The following is a 15,993-nucleotide window of genomic DNA, read 5'->3' as shown; positions in this document are numbered from 1 at the left end:
ACCCCACTAGATATAACCCGCTTGATCGGGGTGGCCAACCTGAGCCTGAGAAAGAGCCAGAATTTACCAATGTACATTGCCAAAGAGCCATAGGAATATATCAGCAGCCCCTCATCAGCTCCCCCCGCTCACTCCCAGCATCTCCCACCCACCGGCAGCCTTTCCCTCCCTGCACCTTCCAACCAGCTGTTTCATGGGGTGCAGGAGGCTCGGGGTGGGGGAGAGGAGAGAGGGTACGGCAGGCTCAGGGGAGGGGGTGGAGTGGGGGCAGGGCCTGTGGCAGAGCCAGGGGTTGAGCAGTAAACACCCCCTGACCCACTGGAAAATTGGCGCCTGTAGCTCAAGCCCCTGAGTCGGTGCCTATAAAAGGAGCTGCATATTAACTTCTGAAGAGCCGCATGTGGCTCTGGAGCCACAGGTTGGCCATCCTGGCTGGCGCTTGATGATTCACTGTTTACAGTTACATTTAGAGACCTATCAGTTAGACAGTTTTTAATCCATGTTATGTAGTAGTTACATAACAGAGAAATTGAGCGAGATAGGTAAGGGTGAAAAGCTGTTGTCAATTGAGGTTGAGGAATAGGTGGAGAACTGAGGAGGCAGGGAGATATAGAGGGGCTATTTCTCATTTCAAAAGAGTGGTAAGATAGTTTGTGGTGACAGAGAAAGAAGCGCTAGATGAGCAGCATGGGGTCAGAGGAGTGTAGAGGTAGGCTGCATTTTAAAACATAGGACACTTTACCAGTATCCTGTGATGACTGGGGATCAGTGGGGTTGTTATTCCTTAACAATCTAATCAGACATTTTATTTTTATATAAACACACAAATGTTTAACTTATAACAAAAATAAGCATTGAAGGTGTGAGCCTGAGCCCAATGAAAGTACTGCCAAAGTTCCCATTGACTTCAGTTATCTAGGATTCTAATAGAAAATCTGTATTTTTTTCTCTTATGCAACAGAAAATTAGGTTGTTTATGATTTGAAGGCCTAAGCCAGCATAACTTCTATGCAGACATCTGGTGCACTAACCTCAGGGGGCCATGCAGGAAGGGCTGCCCAGCCATCTACCTGTAGTGGGCTTTACTGGTCTGGATGAAAGGGTGGCCAGCTGCACAAGGCTAAAACAAAAACTTCAGCTTTATGCTGTGGACTTTTCTACCACTAGGACTGTGGAATTTAAGGGAATAACTGCGGCCCAGATCCACAAAGATACTTAAGTGCCTAACCCCAGATTTATGTGCCTATGTCCCTGTTTTGGCTCAACTGTGATCCACTAAACCCTGCAGGTGCTAAAGCTCACTCAGCAACTAAGTTTTCAGGCTAACAGTTCCCTTAGCACCTAAGTTTCTCCTCTGGGCATGTATGCTGGTGCCTTCCTTTGGGCGCCTGGATGCGCATCTCCCACCTAAGTCGCAGATTTCAGAGTGGTAGCCGTGTTAGTTTGTATCAGCAAAAAGAACGAGGAGTACTTGTGGCACCTTAGAGACTAACAAATTTATTTGAGCATAAGCTTTCGTGGGCTAAAACCCACTTCATTGGATGCATGCAGTGGAAAATACAGTAGGAAGATTTTTTTTATATATATATATATATATATATATATATACACACACACACACACACGCACACACACACACTCTCTCTCTCTCTCTCTCTCTCTCTCTCTCTATATATATATATACACACACACACACGAAAAAATGGGTGTTGCCATACCCACTATAATGAAAGTGATCAGTTAATGTGAGCTGTTATCAGCAGGAGGAAAAAAAACTTTGTTGTGCCTTATTTAGGATGGCCCATTTCCAATAGTTAACAAGAAGGTGAGAGTAACAGTAGGGGGAAAAATAAGTATGGGGAAATAGTTTTACTTTGTGTAATGACCCCCAGCCTTTATTCAAGCCTAATTTAATGGTGTCTAGTTTGCAAATTAATTCAAGTTCAGCAGTTTCTCATTGGAGTCTGTTTCTGAAGGTTTTTTGTTGGAGAATTGCAACTTTTAGGTCTGTAATCGAGTGACCAGGGAGATTGAAGTGTTCTCCGACTGATTTTTGAATGTTATAATTTTTGACTTCTGATTTATGTCCATTTATTCTTTTACGTAGAGACTGTCCTGTTTGGCCAATGTACATGGCAGAGGGGCATTGCTGGCACATGATGGCATATATCACATTGGTGGTTGTGCAGGTGAATGAGCCTCTGATAGTGTGGCTGATGTGATTAGGTCCTATGATGGTGTCCCCTGAATAGATATGTGGACACAGTTGGCAATGGGCTTTGTTGCAAGGATAGGTTCCTGGGCTAGTGGTTCTGTTGTGTGGTGTGTGGTTGCTGGTGAGTATTTGCTTCAGGTTGGGGGGCTGTCTGTAAGCAAGGACTGGCCTGTCTCTCAAGATCTGTGAGAGTGAGGGATCGTCCTTCAGGATAGGTTGTAGATCCTTGATGATGTGCTGAAGAGGTTTTAGTTGGGGGCTGAAGGTGATGGCCAGTGGCATTCTGTTACTTTCTTTGTTGGGCCTGTTCTGTAGTAGGTTACTTCTGGATACTCTTCTGGCTCTGTCAATTTGTTTCTTCACTTCAGCCGGTGGATATTGTCGTTGTAAGAATCCTTGATAGAGATCTTGTTGGTATTTGTCTCTGTCTGAGGGGTTGGAGCAAATGCAGTTGTATCGTAGAGGTTGGCTGTAGACAATGAATCGTGTGGTGTGGTCTGGATGAAAGCTGAAGGCATGTAGGTAGGCATAGCAGTCAGTAGGTTTCCGGTATAGGGTGGTGTTTCTGTGACCATCGCTATTTAGCACTGTGGTGTCCAGGAAGTCGATCTCTTGTGTGGACTGGTCCAGGCTGAGGTTGATGGTGGGATGGAAATTGTTGAAATCCTGGTGGAATTCCTCAAGGGCTTCTTTTCCGTGGATCCAGATAATGAAGATGTTTTCAATGTAATGCAAGTAGGGTAGGGGCGTCAGAACAACACTTTCTCAGCTCTCGTCCCCTAGTCAGCCATAAAAACTTTGGCATACCGTGGGGCCATGCAGGTACCCATAGCAGTGCCACTGACTTGAAGCTATACATTGTCCCCAAATGTGAAATAGTTATGGGTGAGGACAAAGCCACAAAGTTCAGCCACCAGATTTGCTGTGACATTATTGGGGATACTGTTCCTGAGGCTTGTAGTCCATCTTTGTGTGGAATGTTGGTGTAGAGGGCTTACCATCCTGGCCACTTTGGATGTAGGTTTTCTGGAAGATCTCCTTGCAACAAAGCCCATTGCCAACTCTGTCCACATATCTATTTAGGGGATCATAGAATCATAGAAGACTAGGGTTGGAGGAAACCTCAGGAGGTCATTTAGTCCAAACCCCTGCTCAAAGCAGGACCAACACTAATTAAATCATCCCAGCCAGAGCTTCATCAAGCTGGGCCTTAAAAACCTCTAAGGATGGAGATTCCACCACCGCCCTAGGTAACCCATTCCAGTGTTTCACCACCCTCCTAGTGAAATAGTTTTTCCTAATATCCAATCTAGACCTCCCCCACTGCAACTTGAGACCATTGCTCCTTGTTCTGTCATCTGCCACCACTGAGAACAGCCAAGCTCCATCCTCTTTGGAACCCCGCTTCAGGTAGTTGAAGGCTGCTATCAAATCCCCCCTTACTCTTCTCTTCTGCAGATTAAATAATCCCAGTTCTCTCAGCCTCTCCTTATCAATCATGCGCTCTAGCCCCCTAATTATTTTTGTTGCCCTCCGCTGGACTCTTTCCAATTTTTCCACATCCTTCTTGCAGTGTGCTTCCTAAAACAGGACACAGCACTCCAGATGAGGCCTCACTTTCTTTCAGCTGCTTTCAACTACCTGAAAGGGGGTTTCAAAGAGGATGGCTCTAGACTGTTCTCAATGGTAGCAGATGACAGAACGAGGAGTAATGGTCTCAAGTTGCAATGGGGGAGGTTTAGATTGGATATTAGGAAAAACTTTTTCACTAAGAGGGTGGTGAAACACTGGAATGCGTTACCTAGGGAGGTGGTAGAATCTCCTTCCTTAGAGGTTTTTAAGGTCAGGCTTGACAAAGCCCTGGCTAGGATGATTTAACTGGGACGTGGTCCTGCTTTGAGCAGGGGGTTGGACTAGATGACCTTCTGGGGTCCCTTCCAACCCTGATATTCTATGATTCTATGATTCTATGATTCTCACCAATGCCGAATGGAGGGGAATGATCACGTCCCTCGATCTGCTGGCAATGCCCCTACTTATACAGCCCAAAATGCTGTTAGCCTTCTTGTCAACAAGGGCACACTGTTGATTCATATCCAGTTTCTTGTCCACTGTAACCCCTAGGTTCTTTTCTGCAGAACTGCTGCTTAGCTAGTCGGTCCCCAGCCCTTAGCAGTGCATGGCATTCTTCCGGCCTAAGTGCAGGACTCTGCACTTGTCCTTGTTGAACCTCATCAGATGTCTTTTGGCCCAATCCTCCAATTTGTCTAGGTCACTCTGGACCCTATCCCTACCCTCCAGCATATCTACCTCTTCCCCCATCTTAGTGTCCTCCACAAACTTGCTGAGGGTGCAATCCATCCCATCATCCAGATCATTAATGAAGATGTTGAACAAAACCGGCCCCAGGACCAAACCCTGGGGCACTCCGCTTGATACCAGCTGCCAACTAGACATTGAGCCATTGATCACTACCTGTTGAGCCTGACGATCTAGCCAGCTTTCTATCCACCTTATAATCCATTCATCCAATCCATACTTTTTTAACTTGCTGGCAAGAATGTTGTGGGAGACTGTATCAAAAGCTTTTCTAAAAATCAAGATATATCACATCCACCGCTTTTCCCATATCCACAGAGCCAGTTATCTCATCACAGAAGGCAATCCGGTTGGTCAGGCATGACTTGCCCTTGGTGACTCCATATTGACTGTTCCTAATCACCTTCCTCTCCGCCAAGTGCTTCAAAATGGTTTCCTTGCGGGTCCTGTGACATAGAAGATTTTGTTCTGCCTATGGAAGAATTCAACCCATTTAAACTTATACAGCTTTTCATCTCAAAGAGCTCAAGGGCCTTCAGTAACATGGATTCACTGGGCAGTATCCTGTGAGGCCAGCGTAGGTGGCATTAGCGGGAGGTTGTTCCTGTGGCTAAGGCTATGGCCTGAGCCCAAGAAATGTATCTGGGTTCAATTCCCAGCTCTGCTGCAGGGTTCCTGTGTGACCTTGGACAAACCCTGTGCCTCAGTTCCCCAACTGTAACATGCTACTTTATTTCTCCCACCCTTTGTCTGTTTAGACTGTGATCTCTGTGGGACAGGGACTTCTTTCAATTTTTGTACAGCACCTGGCTAAATGGGGGCCCCAATCTGAAGCAAATGAAAAAAATATTGATTTTACAGATGATAAACAGAGACACAGGTTATTTTTCTGGCCTTTCATTTCTCAGCAAATCAATGACAGACAGGGCTAGGACTCAAGATTTCCCTTCTTTATGTGCTATACTATGCTGCCTCTAAAATAAATAAACACTACGCTGGCCATGTACTGTAAACAGCACTTGCAAGGGCTTTTCATTCTAAAGATGTCAGAAACTGAAAGAGGGGATACCTATAGCAAAAGCTAAAATGTTCACAGAACAAGGCACAGAGCAATTGCATATTTCACATTTTGACATTCATGTTTAAGGAATGTCCGAGTATAAAGCATTCTTAAGAGCATAGTCTTCCCTTGACTACCTTCTAGACAGAGCTAGGTAAATCTGGAAAACTGTCTTATGAAAAGAGCACATGGTGTTAAGAGGCTTTTGCCAAAACTCACTCAACTTTCTGTGCATTGTCTTTCCTCTGAATGTCTTATCTCTTGGCCCAATAAACTCAGCAAAAGCAGAGGCAGGGACTAACCATTAGCTGGTTTATGCTGCTTCTTTCTTTCCATCTATTCATATTCATAGTCATACCAGCCATGCATCTAGAAAAGGAGACAAAACTACAGCATAGCCCTTGAATCAGCCTGCTATGGGGAGACAGAAATCTCCCCAGAGTTTGTAGAAGTTGCCAGTCCCAGATAGCTCCAGGATTAAGAGACCCAAGGTTGCTTGTGAACTCAGCTCTGCTGTGCTTCAAGCCACAAGACAGGCCATCCACCCCTGCTGTTAATTCTCTGAGTTCCATGATCTTGAAATCTAACTATTCAAATGCATTAATATGAACAAATTCATTTTTGTGTTTAAAGCACTGAAAGGCAATGAAAAATCACAAGAGAAAAAGCAGGGGCATATACGATATTCAGTATGAATAAGAGATGCTCCTTTACACCATTATTCATTAATGTAAGGCATCTTTCAAGAGGCTGTGAAGGCAGAATACCCACTCACACTTTGATTAAATAGTAAAATATTATCTGGTTAAATAACATGAAAACTTGTCCTGTGCGGTGTGTTAATATACAGCAGGATTTTGGATGTGAATGGCATTACTTTAATGAGATAAAAAGGTAAAGCCAGCTTGCCAATCTTAGGCTCGAGTGTCTACTTCATATAGAAATCATCATGTAAAACTTATCTTTATGCTCAGCCAGTTCATAGAATCTGATTGCAAATTCTGTGAGGGTATTTTTTTTTTGTTCTCCTTTCAAGGAGATCCTTGCAGTTGCAGGCTTCAGTCTAAAGTGGTGCTCTACTTCTGCATGGAAAAGGTTGTTCCTCTATCCCCACCCTGATATCCACATGAAGTTAAATGAGTAGATTTGAAATACCATTGGAGTCAATGAAAAGATTTCAGTGAGCTTAACGTATGGCCTTATGCTGTGTCATCTAAACCACAGTTACATGTGTTATATACATCCATACATGATAACCCAAGTCTTCAGATATCTTCCCATGAATTACCTCAATGATATGTTGTTGACATCACCAGCAGAACTGCATACATATTTCTAAAGTCTTGATCACTGCTTTTACCACAAGCACTAATTGTGAACATACTTCCCATTCATTTTATTGCACTCTGCTCCCATCCAAGCACTTATAGTATATCAAACCAACTGGGAAAGATGATCTAATAGGTTTACTTATGATCTAATTCTATCATCAGTTACTCGTCAAGGTGAAATGCTATCATTAGATGATTGAATTAGTCCATTCTGGCCTTGTCAGTCCATCTTGGAGTCATAAATGATGCCCACTGCAGGAGCTATTAAACCTGCTGATACCAACTGACTCAAAGACATCATTTGCATTGTTTTCAAAAGGGTCTAGTCACTACACACAGTTCTCCCACACTGGATTGCTCCTGGTTTATTCAATACTTCCCTAAAATAAATCCTCCCCTGCTGCCTATTCTCCCACTCTGCCACAGAGTCATAAATATAAAGGGAAGGGTAACCGCCTTTCTGAATACAGTGCTATAAAATCCCTCCTGGCCAGAGGCAAAGTCCTTTTGACTGTAAAGGGTTAAGAAGCTAAGATAATCTTGCTGGCACCTGACCAAAATGACCAATGAGGAGACAAGATACTCTGGAGGGGGGAAACAAAGAGTGTGTCTGTGTGTGTGATGCTTTTGCCGGGAACAGAAAAGGAATGGAGTCTTAGAACTTAGTAATTAATCCAGATAGATATGCGTTAGATTTCTGTGTTGTTTAAATGGCTGGTAAATAAGTTGTGCTGAATGGGATGTATATTCCTGTTTGTGTCTTTTTGTAACTTAAGGTTTTGCCTAGAGGGAATCTCTATGTTTTGAATCTAATTACCCTGTAAGGTATTCATCATCCTGATTACAGAGGTGATTCTTTTACCGTTTTTTTAATTAAAATTCTTCTGTTAAGAACCTGATTGCTTTTTCATTGTTCTTAAGATCCAAGGGTTTGGGTCTGTGTTCACCTATACAAATTGGTGAGGATTTTTATCAAGCCTTCCCCAGGAAAGAGGGTATAGGGCTTAGGGGGATATTTTGGGGGGGAAGACATCTCCAAGTGGGCTCTTTCCCTGTTCTTTGTTTAAGATGCTTGGTGGTGGCAGCATAAGGTCCAAGGACAAAAGGTAAAAGTTTGTTCCTTTGGAAAGTTTTAACCTAAGCTGGTAAGAATAAGCTTAGGTTAAAACTTTTTCATGCAGGTCCCCACATCTGTACCCTAGAATTCAGAGTGGGGAAGGAACCTTGACACACAGTGATTTCAGAAATATTCCTGCCAGTCATTTATCAACTCTGTGTCTACCTCTCCTAAAGTAACAGATTGCTGGACTTTCCAAATTCCACTCTCAGAAACGTTTGCCAGTGGCTTATCTGTTTGGATTTTCTGTTGCCCCTCCACATGCAGGATTCTATAAGAAGAGGAAGAAAGATATTTCTCTACAGTACCCTCCCCGGCTTTCTTCAGCTGCAAGTTCTTCTTCCTTCCTGCTTCTGGAAGGATACCTGCTTGAACTGCTGAAATGGCATGCACAGCAAAGATGCCAACCAGCAACTACTAAACCCTAGATGAGATGCTCCTTCATAAGCTGGATAAAGATAATGGTGATGTTTTTTTATAGCAGCAGTTTCTGAGCCTGGCAATGCAAATTTTAGATTTCATAGATGCCAGCAGTGCTGTTCCCCTGATGGGACTGTCTGCTTCCTTGGATCTCTGAAACCAATCTTTCCTTTTCTCTTGGAAAGACAACAAGAGAAACAGCTTTTGCCAGGTTTAGTCCTATTTCTTCCCCCATGCCTCAAAAATATTCCATGGGTATCTGGAAATCAATGAGATGGACTGCTATGTTGGAAATGGAGACTGAAGTTGGAGTGTGCGTGTGCGAGATCACTAGTACATGTTACCATCTTTAATCCTTTTATTTATTTACCTTGTGCTTTTAGTTCTGCCATTAATGAGAGCTGGATCACTGGGGCTCATCCATCCACTTTGTATTCTCCTTCCTTCTTCCTGGTTTCACTTTCAATGCAAAGGCAATTATATTATGTGAAGATGAGCAGATAATGTAACCTAAGTCTCACAAAATTGCACTTATTGTAGGTGAGTAAAATCTTTTTTTTCATTCCCACCAATCTTCATTGTAAAGACTTTGTGTCTGGGATAGTAAATTTTGATAACTTTATAAGGCATATTCAACTGATAAGTGTTCTTCCATGGCCACAAAAAATGGGGACCTCTAAATGCTGATGTTCTTTATCTATTGATCCCTCAAGGAAGCAATTCCTTCTTCTGGCTCTGCCTAGGACCTACCCAGCTCTTTATTTCTCCAGCCTATTTAAATGTTTTTGCTGATAGGAGTGCTTTTTCCTTTTTAACAAGAGATGTACTCTTTCACTAAGCAAGACATGGACATCATATGCTCGATTATACTGGCAAATAGCATATCCCTTAAAGACAGCTGAGAGACTCAGGAAGGTGGGCGATATTTTTATGTCTTGTGCTAAATGTATCTCAGATGTAGTAAGTATAAATGTGCATCAAGTAGTTTGGGGCAGCAGACCAAAAAACTTGGAGCCCCAATTCTATACAACACATTTTAGATGCTTTTAACATTCTGTAATCACTTGTTGCAGAAGGTAAGGCGAAATTAGTTTCTATCTACTCCAACCATAGCTGGAAGTATTTCAAATAGAAAAAGATACATGTCATTTCTGAGACATCCACAATGTGGTGTTCCTGAAGAGTCTTCTCTTAAAACTGGTAGTCACATGTCACTTATTTTTGCTAAGGGGTTGGTAGGATCTGAGTAAACTCTGAGGGCACTGTTGTCTTGTTGCAGTCCATGAGAGTAGTACATGGGAACAACGGAAAGATGCATGACAAGTTCAGACTCCTGCATTTCCCAGGGGCACACCACAACACCCGCATGATGAGTCCCCAACCCCATTTGCACTGAAACTCCTGAGAGCAATTCCTGATGACATCTTGATTCAATATAAAGCCATTGCAAGTGTCAGCAGAGGCAGGGCTGCAGCAACCCATGTTACAATACAAACTCGCCTCCTGGCTTGTGGATGAGTTATCCCATCTCACCAAAATGGAGAAATGAGATCAAGGATCAGCCACTAGCTAAGTCAGTGATGGGTGCATCTGCTGTGCCCCTCCTGCCCATTTGGACTCCGGTCAATCTTCATCCCATATTGCTAGTAAGCAGCCTCAGAACACTGCTTTAGAGCAAAACCCTGACCTTGCACTCAAACAGCTAGCTAAGCTGCAGGAAAATAGGTGCAATTGGTCTGCAGTGCTGTCTTCTCTCCTATGTCTTTGATATGACAAAAGGAAGTCTGAAGGGGAAGTGGTATTGGAAGGACTTCTCCCTTCACTGGAAGTACCCCAGGCTGAGGCCTCCTTAATAAGTCCAGTAATGCCATTGGGCCTTTACCTCCTACCCGTGCTGTAGTGCGTCAAGCCTTTCCTTCTTACTTCGCCAGTTGCTGGAGTCGCTCTGTCTCTCCAACCTCCTCACAGGTTTTCCCTACAGCCCCTTTCCCCCTAAAGCTCTGGCCACAGAGCTGGTCTCTGGATTTTTCCCCTCTTCTTTTGCGCAGGTTTCTCTAAACTCTGGAGTACAATTGGTCAAAAGTTGGAATTTCTGTTCCATGGGAAAATTCTAGAAAAGAATTGTTTTGTTTTAAAACGAAAAATAGAAATTTAAACTGTCCTCTAGAAGGGAAAATCTGAAACATCTTATTAAATGTTCTTGACACAAAATTGAATCTGAAGCCCAAGGTCCAGCACTCCCAGGGTTTATAGGCTCACAGCTAGCTGTCAGTTCAAGCAGAATGATGAACTTAGAAGCTGTGGGAGCCTTAGAGCTCAGGCTTGGGCGTTGATTTATTCCAAGGAGAATGGCATTTTAGATGTTGATTTTGTAGAAGGGTCACAGTTGGGACTATGCTTTTGCTCATCATTGCACTTGTAAACAATTGGAGGTACAGATAACTTCTAGTACATTGTATATCAGATGTACAACTACCTGATTTGCAGGCACATTCAGAAAGTGAAAGTTTACATGCTATACGCTGTTCCCACAGTTTAGTTGCATGTGCAAAAATGTACTGGAAAAAGTACAGGCAGTTCTGAAAATCAAGTCCTTTATATCGTGTACAACACTGAAAACCTACAGAAATGTAAACATTTTAGGCATAGCTTTTGAAAACCAACTAAGGGATTTTGACACCTTGTTTCCACTGATTTTACTTGGAATTGGACATCCACATCCTCCATATGACTTTGAAAATCTCAGCCTTAAATGTTAAATCCATGGAACTATTTTGCAAGGTTTTGGAAATCTCAGTTTCGGTGGTAAAAGTGAAACCTAAGAACTGCTTTTCTTTTCAGATCTCTTTATAAAAGCATCTTTGCTTCTCCCTCTCACACCAGCATGACATGACTCACTCCTTGCAGGATTTAATCTGATTGCAGAGATCTGCACCCACAGATGCCAATTCTCTTTCAAGATAACTGCAAGAGGTGTTTCAGAGTAGCAGCTGTGTTAGTCTGTATCTGCAAAAAGAAAAGGAGTACTTGTGGCACCTTAGAGTCTAACAAATTTATTTGAGCATAAGCTTTCGTGAGCTACAGCTGCTCTTTTATAGTTGGATCAGAAGATGAATTCTGCTCTTGTACCATTGCAAATTCAGAATCACTCCACTGAAGTCATCAGTCACTTGGGCCTTCAATGGAATTATTCCACACTTAGAAATGTGAAAAACAACATGTCTATATATGGCATGAACAACAGTGTTTGGCCCAGCATCTTTACTCATCAGTGGTGTATAAGGCTATTTGAATATTAGCATAATGAAACTCACCTTGAATCAATAGAATGCACTGCACACTGACTTTCAAATTGTGACACCAGAGGATAAGGCACATCAGGTGTGTGCAGCTGTCCCCAGTATTTAGAATAGATTGAACCAGGAGAGGAGCTCTGGGTGCATTTACCTAAGACAGGAAGAGTAAAGGGAACTCTTGCTGTGCCTTTAGCAGAGAAAGAGGAGCTGCTGATTTCTCCCCAACCCCTCCTTACTTTAACCCCTACCTCATCCCATCTTCTGTAAATCCAGTAAAAACCATCTCTACTTGCTTATGGAGCTAGCCATACAGAGCCCGGGTGCAAAGACTGAGCAATGCCTCTTACTCCAACACTAAGCCTACAATGTTGTTCATTTACTTGAATGCTAGTGAAACTGCTCCCTTCTATGTTCCCCACCAAAAATAATTTAGCTGCTAGCCAGCATTCACTACTCAGCTTATCTATTTTAGCCACAAACTTTAATGCATTTAGCCTCATATCACCTCTATGTGGTGAGAAAATACTTTCATCCCTATTTTATAGATGGGGCACTGAGGCACACAGAGAGACTTAAAAGCCCAAATACCTTTGAGGATCTGAGCCTAACTTATGGAAGTTAGGACCTTTGGGGATCTGAGCCTAAGTAACTTCCCCATGGTCACAAAGGAAGTCTGGGACAGGGCCGAGAATATGAATTGAGATTTTCAGAGTCCTAGGCCAGCACGCTAACTCCTGGACCATCCTTCCCCTCTACTATTCTAGCTATCTGCCAGCTCTGTGTACACAGCTGGACAGTTTGCGAGCCACTGATCAACATGTCCTGTTCAAAATGCTGGAGCTTAGCAATACAAGACACAGACAGTTTGTCCTCAACTACTTCACTCCTTACACTGATTCTATGTGGAATATGGACAAGCTCGAGGCTTTATCTGTTATCTTCAAATGCCTCTGGAAACAACCGAAGATACTTGAGGGACTACCACTTCACAGTCTATGACTATGATCACCTTCAACAGCTAGAGTCTACGAGAGCAATGGAATTGCCAACCACAAGGGTGAGACCAGAGAGCGTTGGAGACAGAGCTATGGAGGTGGCGATGTTTTTTCAGTATTTGGCCAATGACTGCAGAGCACACTCACACAGCTGTACCTGGCAATAATAGATTAAAAATTGTTTTGGATCAACCCAAAACAAATGTTGTTGTTTTTGCAGAAAAACAAACACATTTGTTTCAGGTTGAATGAAACATTTTGTTTGATCTGAACTGAAAGGCTTAGTTTTCTTTGAAATGCAAAGGAAATTTGGAAACACCATTCACAAAACCAAAGAGGATGTGGTCCACTCCATACTCTAGTGGTTAGAGCACTTAGCTGGGATGCGGTAGACCTAAGTTTAAGTCCCCATTCTTCCTGATTAAATATTCACAGGAGTAGGGACTGGAAGCCAGGTGTCCACCCCCTCTCCACTTTGAGGTGAGTCCCTCAACCACAAGGCTATAGAGTCATTCTCTCACTCTCTGGCCTCATGAGTATTTACATAGTTATACAAAGTGGAATAGCGTCAACAGAGAGATTGAAAGTAGCTCTAATGGTGAGACCATGAAGAGGAGGGCAAAGGTACCTCCTCCTCCTCAGTTACGTGAATAGCTCTCAAGTCTCCTTGTGAATCTAGAGCTCACTCCCCTGGCTCCCCAAAGCAAAAACTATTTAGTGAATTTGTTATGAACTTCTTGTGCTTAACAATCTGTCCCAACTTGTGTTTAGCTTACTCTGGGTATCTGCTCCAGCCTGAAGAAGCTCTGTGTAGCTCGAAAGCTTGTTCCTTCCAATAACAGAAGTTGGTTCAATAAAAGAGATTCCCTCACCCACTTTGTCTCTCTGAATAGCTTCATTCAGCCTGAAACTGCATTTTTCAGCAAATAAACTATTCATCCAAAATCCCCCCCAGCTCTGGTCCCAGACTGCATCAGGGTAGCTACAATCCTCAATGTCTATAGAATGAAATACAGAAGAGGCTTCTTCCATCTTTGTGGTACTCAAATAAAAAAACAAATTCCTTCTATTTTGGAGACTGAGACACTGAGATTCTGTGTGTTCTTTTAAAAATTTGTAAGGAGCTAAAATACTATGGTGCTAATCATGGTATTAAAAGAAATCTAGAAAGAGAGAACAGACAGAACATGTCACATGTTTTATTTGTAGATGTACTTAAAAGCAGAATGAAGGGGAGTCCAATAAGAAGAATGAATACTACAGAATTTCTTGCTGCCCTTTTTGTCCTTCGTTGCCTTAAAATGCACTCTATTTCCATGCTATCAGTGATATTTCTTTATCTTTCTTTGACTGACAAATTTGCTTGTTAAGCAAATTTATACAAGACTGTTTGTGTAATTATTTTATATAACATGAATCAAGCAATATAAAACTAGAGATAAAACAAATTGTTATTGTTATGTTTCTTTGCCTTTATCAAAATTATAACATTTGTATAAAATACAATTGGTGTTCAGTGTTAACAATTCTGTATGTATATTATAATTACTGGAATTAGGATAAGCAAATATATTATCAAGCTAAAATGTTTCCTGATTAAAATGATTTTGTTTTGGTCCATCTATTAAAATTTTAAGTTTGAACTTTAAGATGGGATTTTATTCTGTACATTTCATATTAAAACACTGTACTTTGTGAGTCTAAATGTGCAGGACTGAGAGCAATGGCAGGATGCTGTTTGATTTACTTCTGTTTATTTAAAGCCTACTTGGTTTATATCACTTCCTCCCACTGATGATAGTAATACAAGCGTTCTTATGCTAGCTTTGTTATAAGTTGGTAATTATGTGACTTGTCTAGCAGAGGTTTTTGGCTGAAAATAGCTCTTATCACTAGTAAATGGGGTCATTTGAACTTATTTACTGGTAAAATGAACAATCTTAGCAATTACATGGCAATCCCTAAACTTGATTTATAGTTGAAACAATTAGCTTATTTTTATTCATTGTGCTGCACCATCAGCTGCTGCTGACTGGAATGTCAGTTTACTTTGCTGACTTAGCTTATGTCACAAACATTGTTACCAGACACTCAGAATTAGGGGAGTACAAATGCTGCACAACATTGGGCACTACTATTTTATATGCACAAATAGCTGACCTATGTGCACCAATTAGGTGTTTGCTCATGCATATAACCATCTGAGAAGAGAGGCTGCTGATGTTTTTCATTTAAGGCAAATTTTATCCAGCAATACAGAAGCTGTGGCAGGCCTACAATGCAGCAGGACTGCTTTGGAGGGGCAGGTGTGTATGAAAACTTCCCACCCCCTAAAGTATAGGGAAACAGGGCTCCCCTCTATTTCTGCATTGTCCAGGATGGAGAAGATACTGGAGCAGGCTAGTGTAGGGACACAGGTGTGGCTGGACTCTTATTACACAAAACTAGTGGCTACAAATAATGGGAGTTTTGCTATAGACTTCAGCAGGCCATGATTTCACCCACAATTTCTCAAAAACACTTTTAAATTTCCCTCTACTACCAGCGACTACTACTTAGTAGTGATAGGGATGACCAGAAACTCTCTTGTGAAAGTTATCTGAAGCTGCATATATTCTCTTTCCCCCTCAACAAGATTAAAAAAAAATTGTGAATAAACCTTTGAAAGTGTAACCCTCTTATATCACAGAACAGACAAAAAGCCTGAATATCCTTTCTCTATAGCTGACATCTTTTGTTCTTAATGTGAAATGTTCATTTCTAATTTAAAATTGCTCCTTTTAAAAGTTTAAACCATCTCTCCTAGTGACTGCTTCATTTAAAATATTAATTTTTAACAGGAAAATTCACTTTTCACAGATGAAATTGCATGTTTAAACAGGATTTTTTAAATGTCCAGCTATGTTAGTTTGTCCAAAAAGAGGACAGTAACTCAAAGGTTCAGAATAAAATCAATTTACCAGTTAAATAAATCTATGTGTGGTGCCTCATATATTTTGATGATTAAACATATCTGAGTAATTGTTCAAAATTCACAGTATAGAAGGCAATAATGAGAGTTGCATCAGAGGAGTGTCATTCATTTGAGAGAGCTCATTCTGGGTTCTCAAACTGGCAAACTTTTACCAAATCTAGCACTTACAAATCTAGGGATAGTTAATCATCATTCAAGTAGGGAATACTTAACAAGCAGAACTCTGTTCCACCTGTCCTTTCATTACAGATGAATTATTTGGGCCA

At 41.8% G+C, this 15,993-nt stretch overlaps 1 long non-coding RNA gene across 1 annotated transcript in view; it reads left to right on the top strand.

The window, feature by feature from the left end:
• Positions 1–218: 218 nt before the first annotated feature.
• LOC122459233 overlaps positions 219–15,993 on the top strand; it is a 28,598-nt gene continuing 12,823 nt past the window's right edge. The window contains exons 1-2 of the long non-coding RNA XR_006279772.1: positions 219–418; positions 2,748–2,753. This is a non-coding gene — a long non-coding RNA (uncharacterized LOC122459233). The remainder of the gene's footprint in view (positions 419–2,747; positions 2,754–15,993) is intronic.

The sequence above is a fragment of the Dermochelys coriacea genome, chromosome 3 (assembly GCF_009764565.3).
Source record: "Dermochelys coriacea isolate rDerCor1 chromosome 3, rDerCor1.pri.v4, whole genome shotgun sequence".
Taxonomy (NCBI): Eukaryota; Metazoa; Chordata; order Testudines; family Dermochelyidae; genus Dermochelys; species Dermochelys coriacea.
The sequence above is the reverse complement of the archived record's forward strand: the minus strand, read 5'-3'. Positions and strand labels throughout refer to the sequence as shown.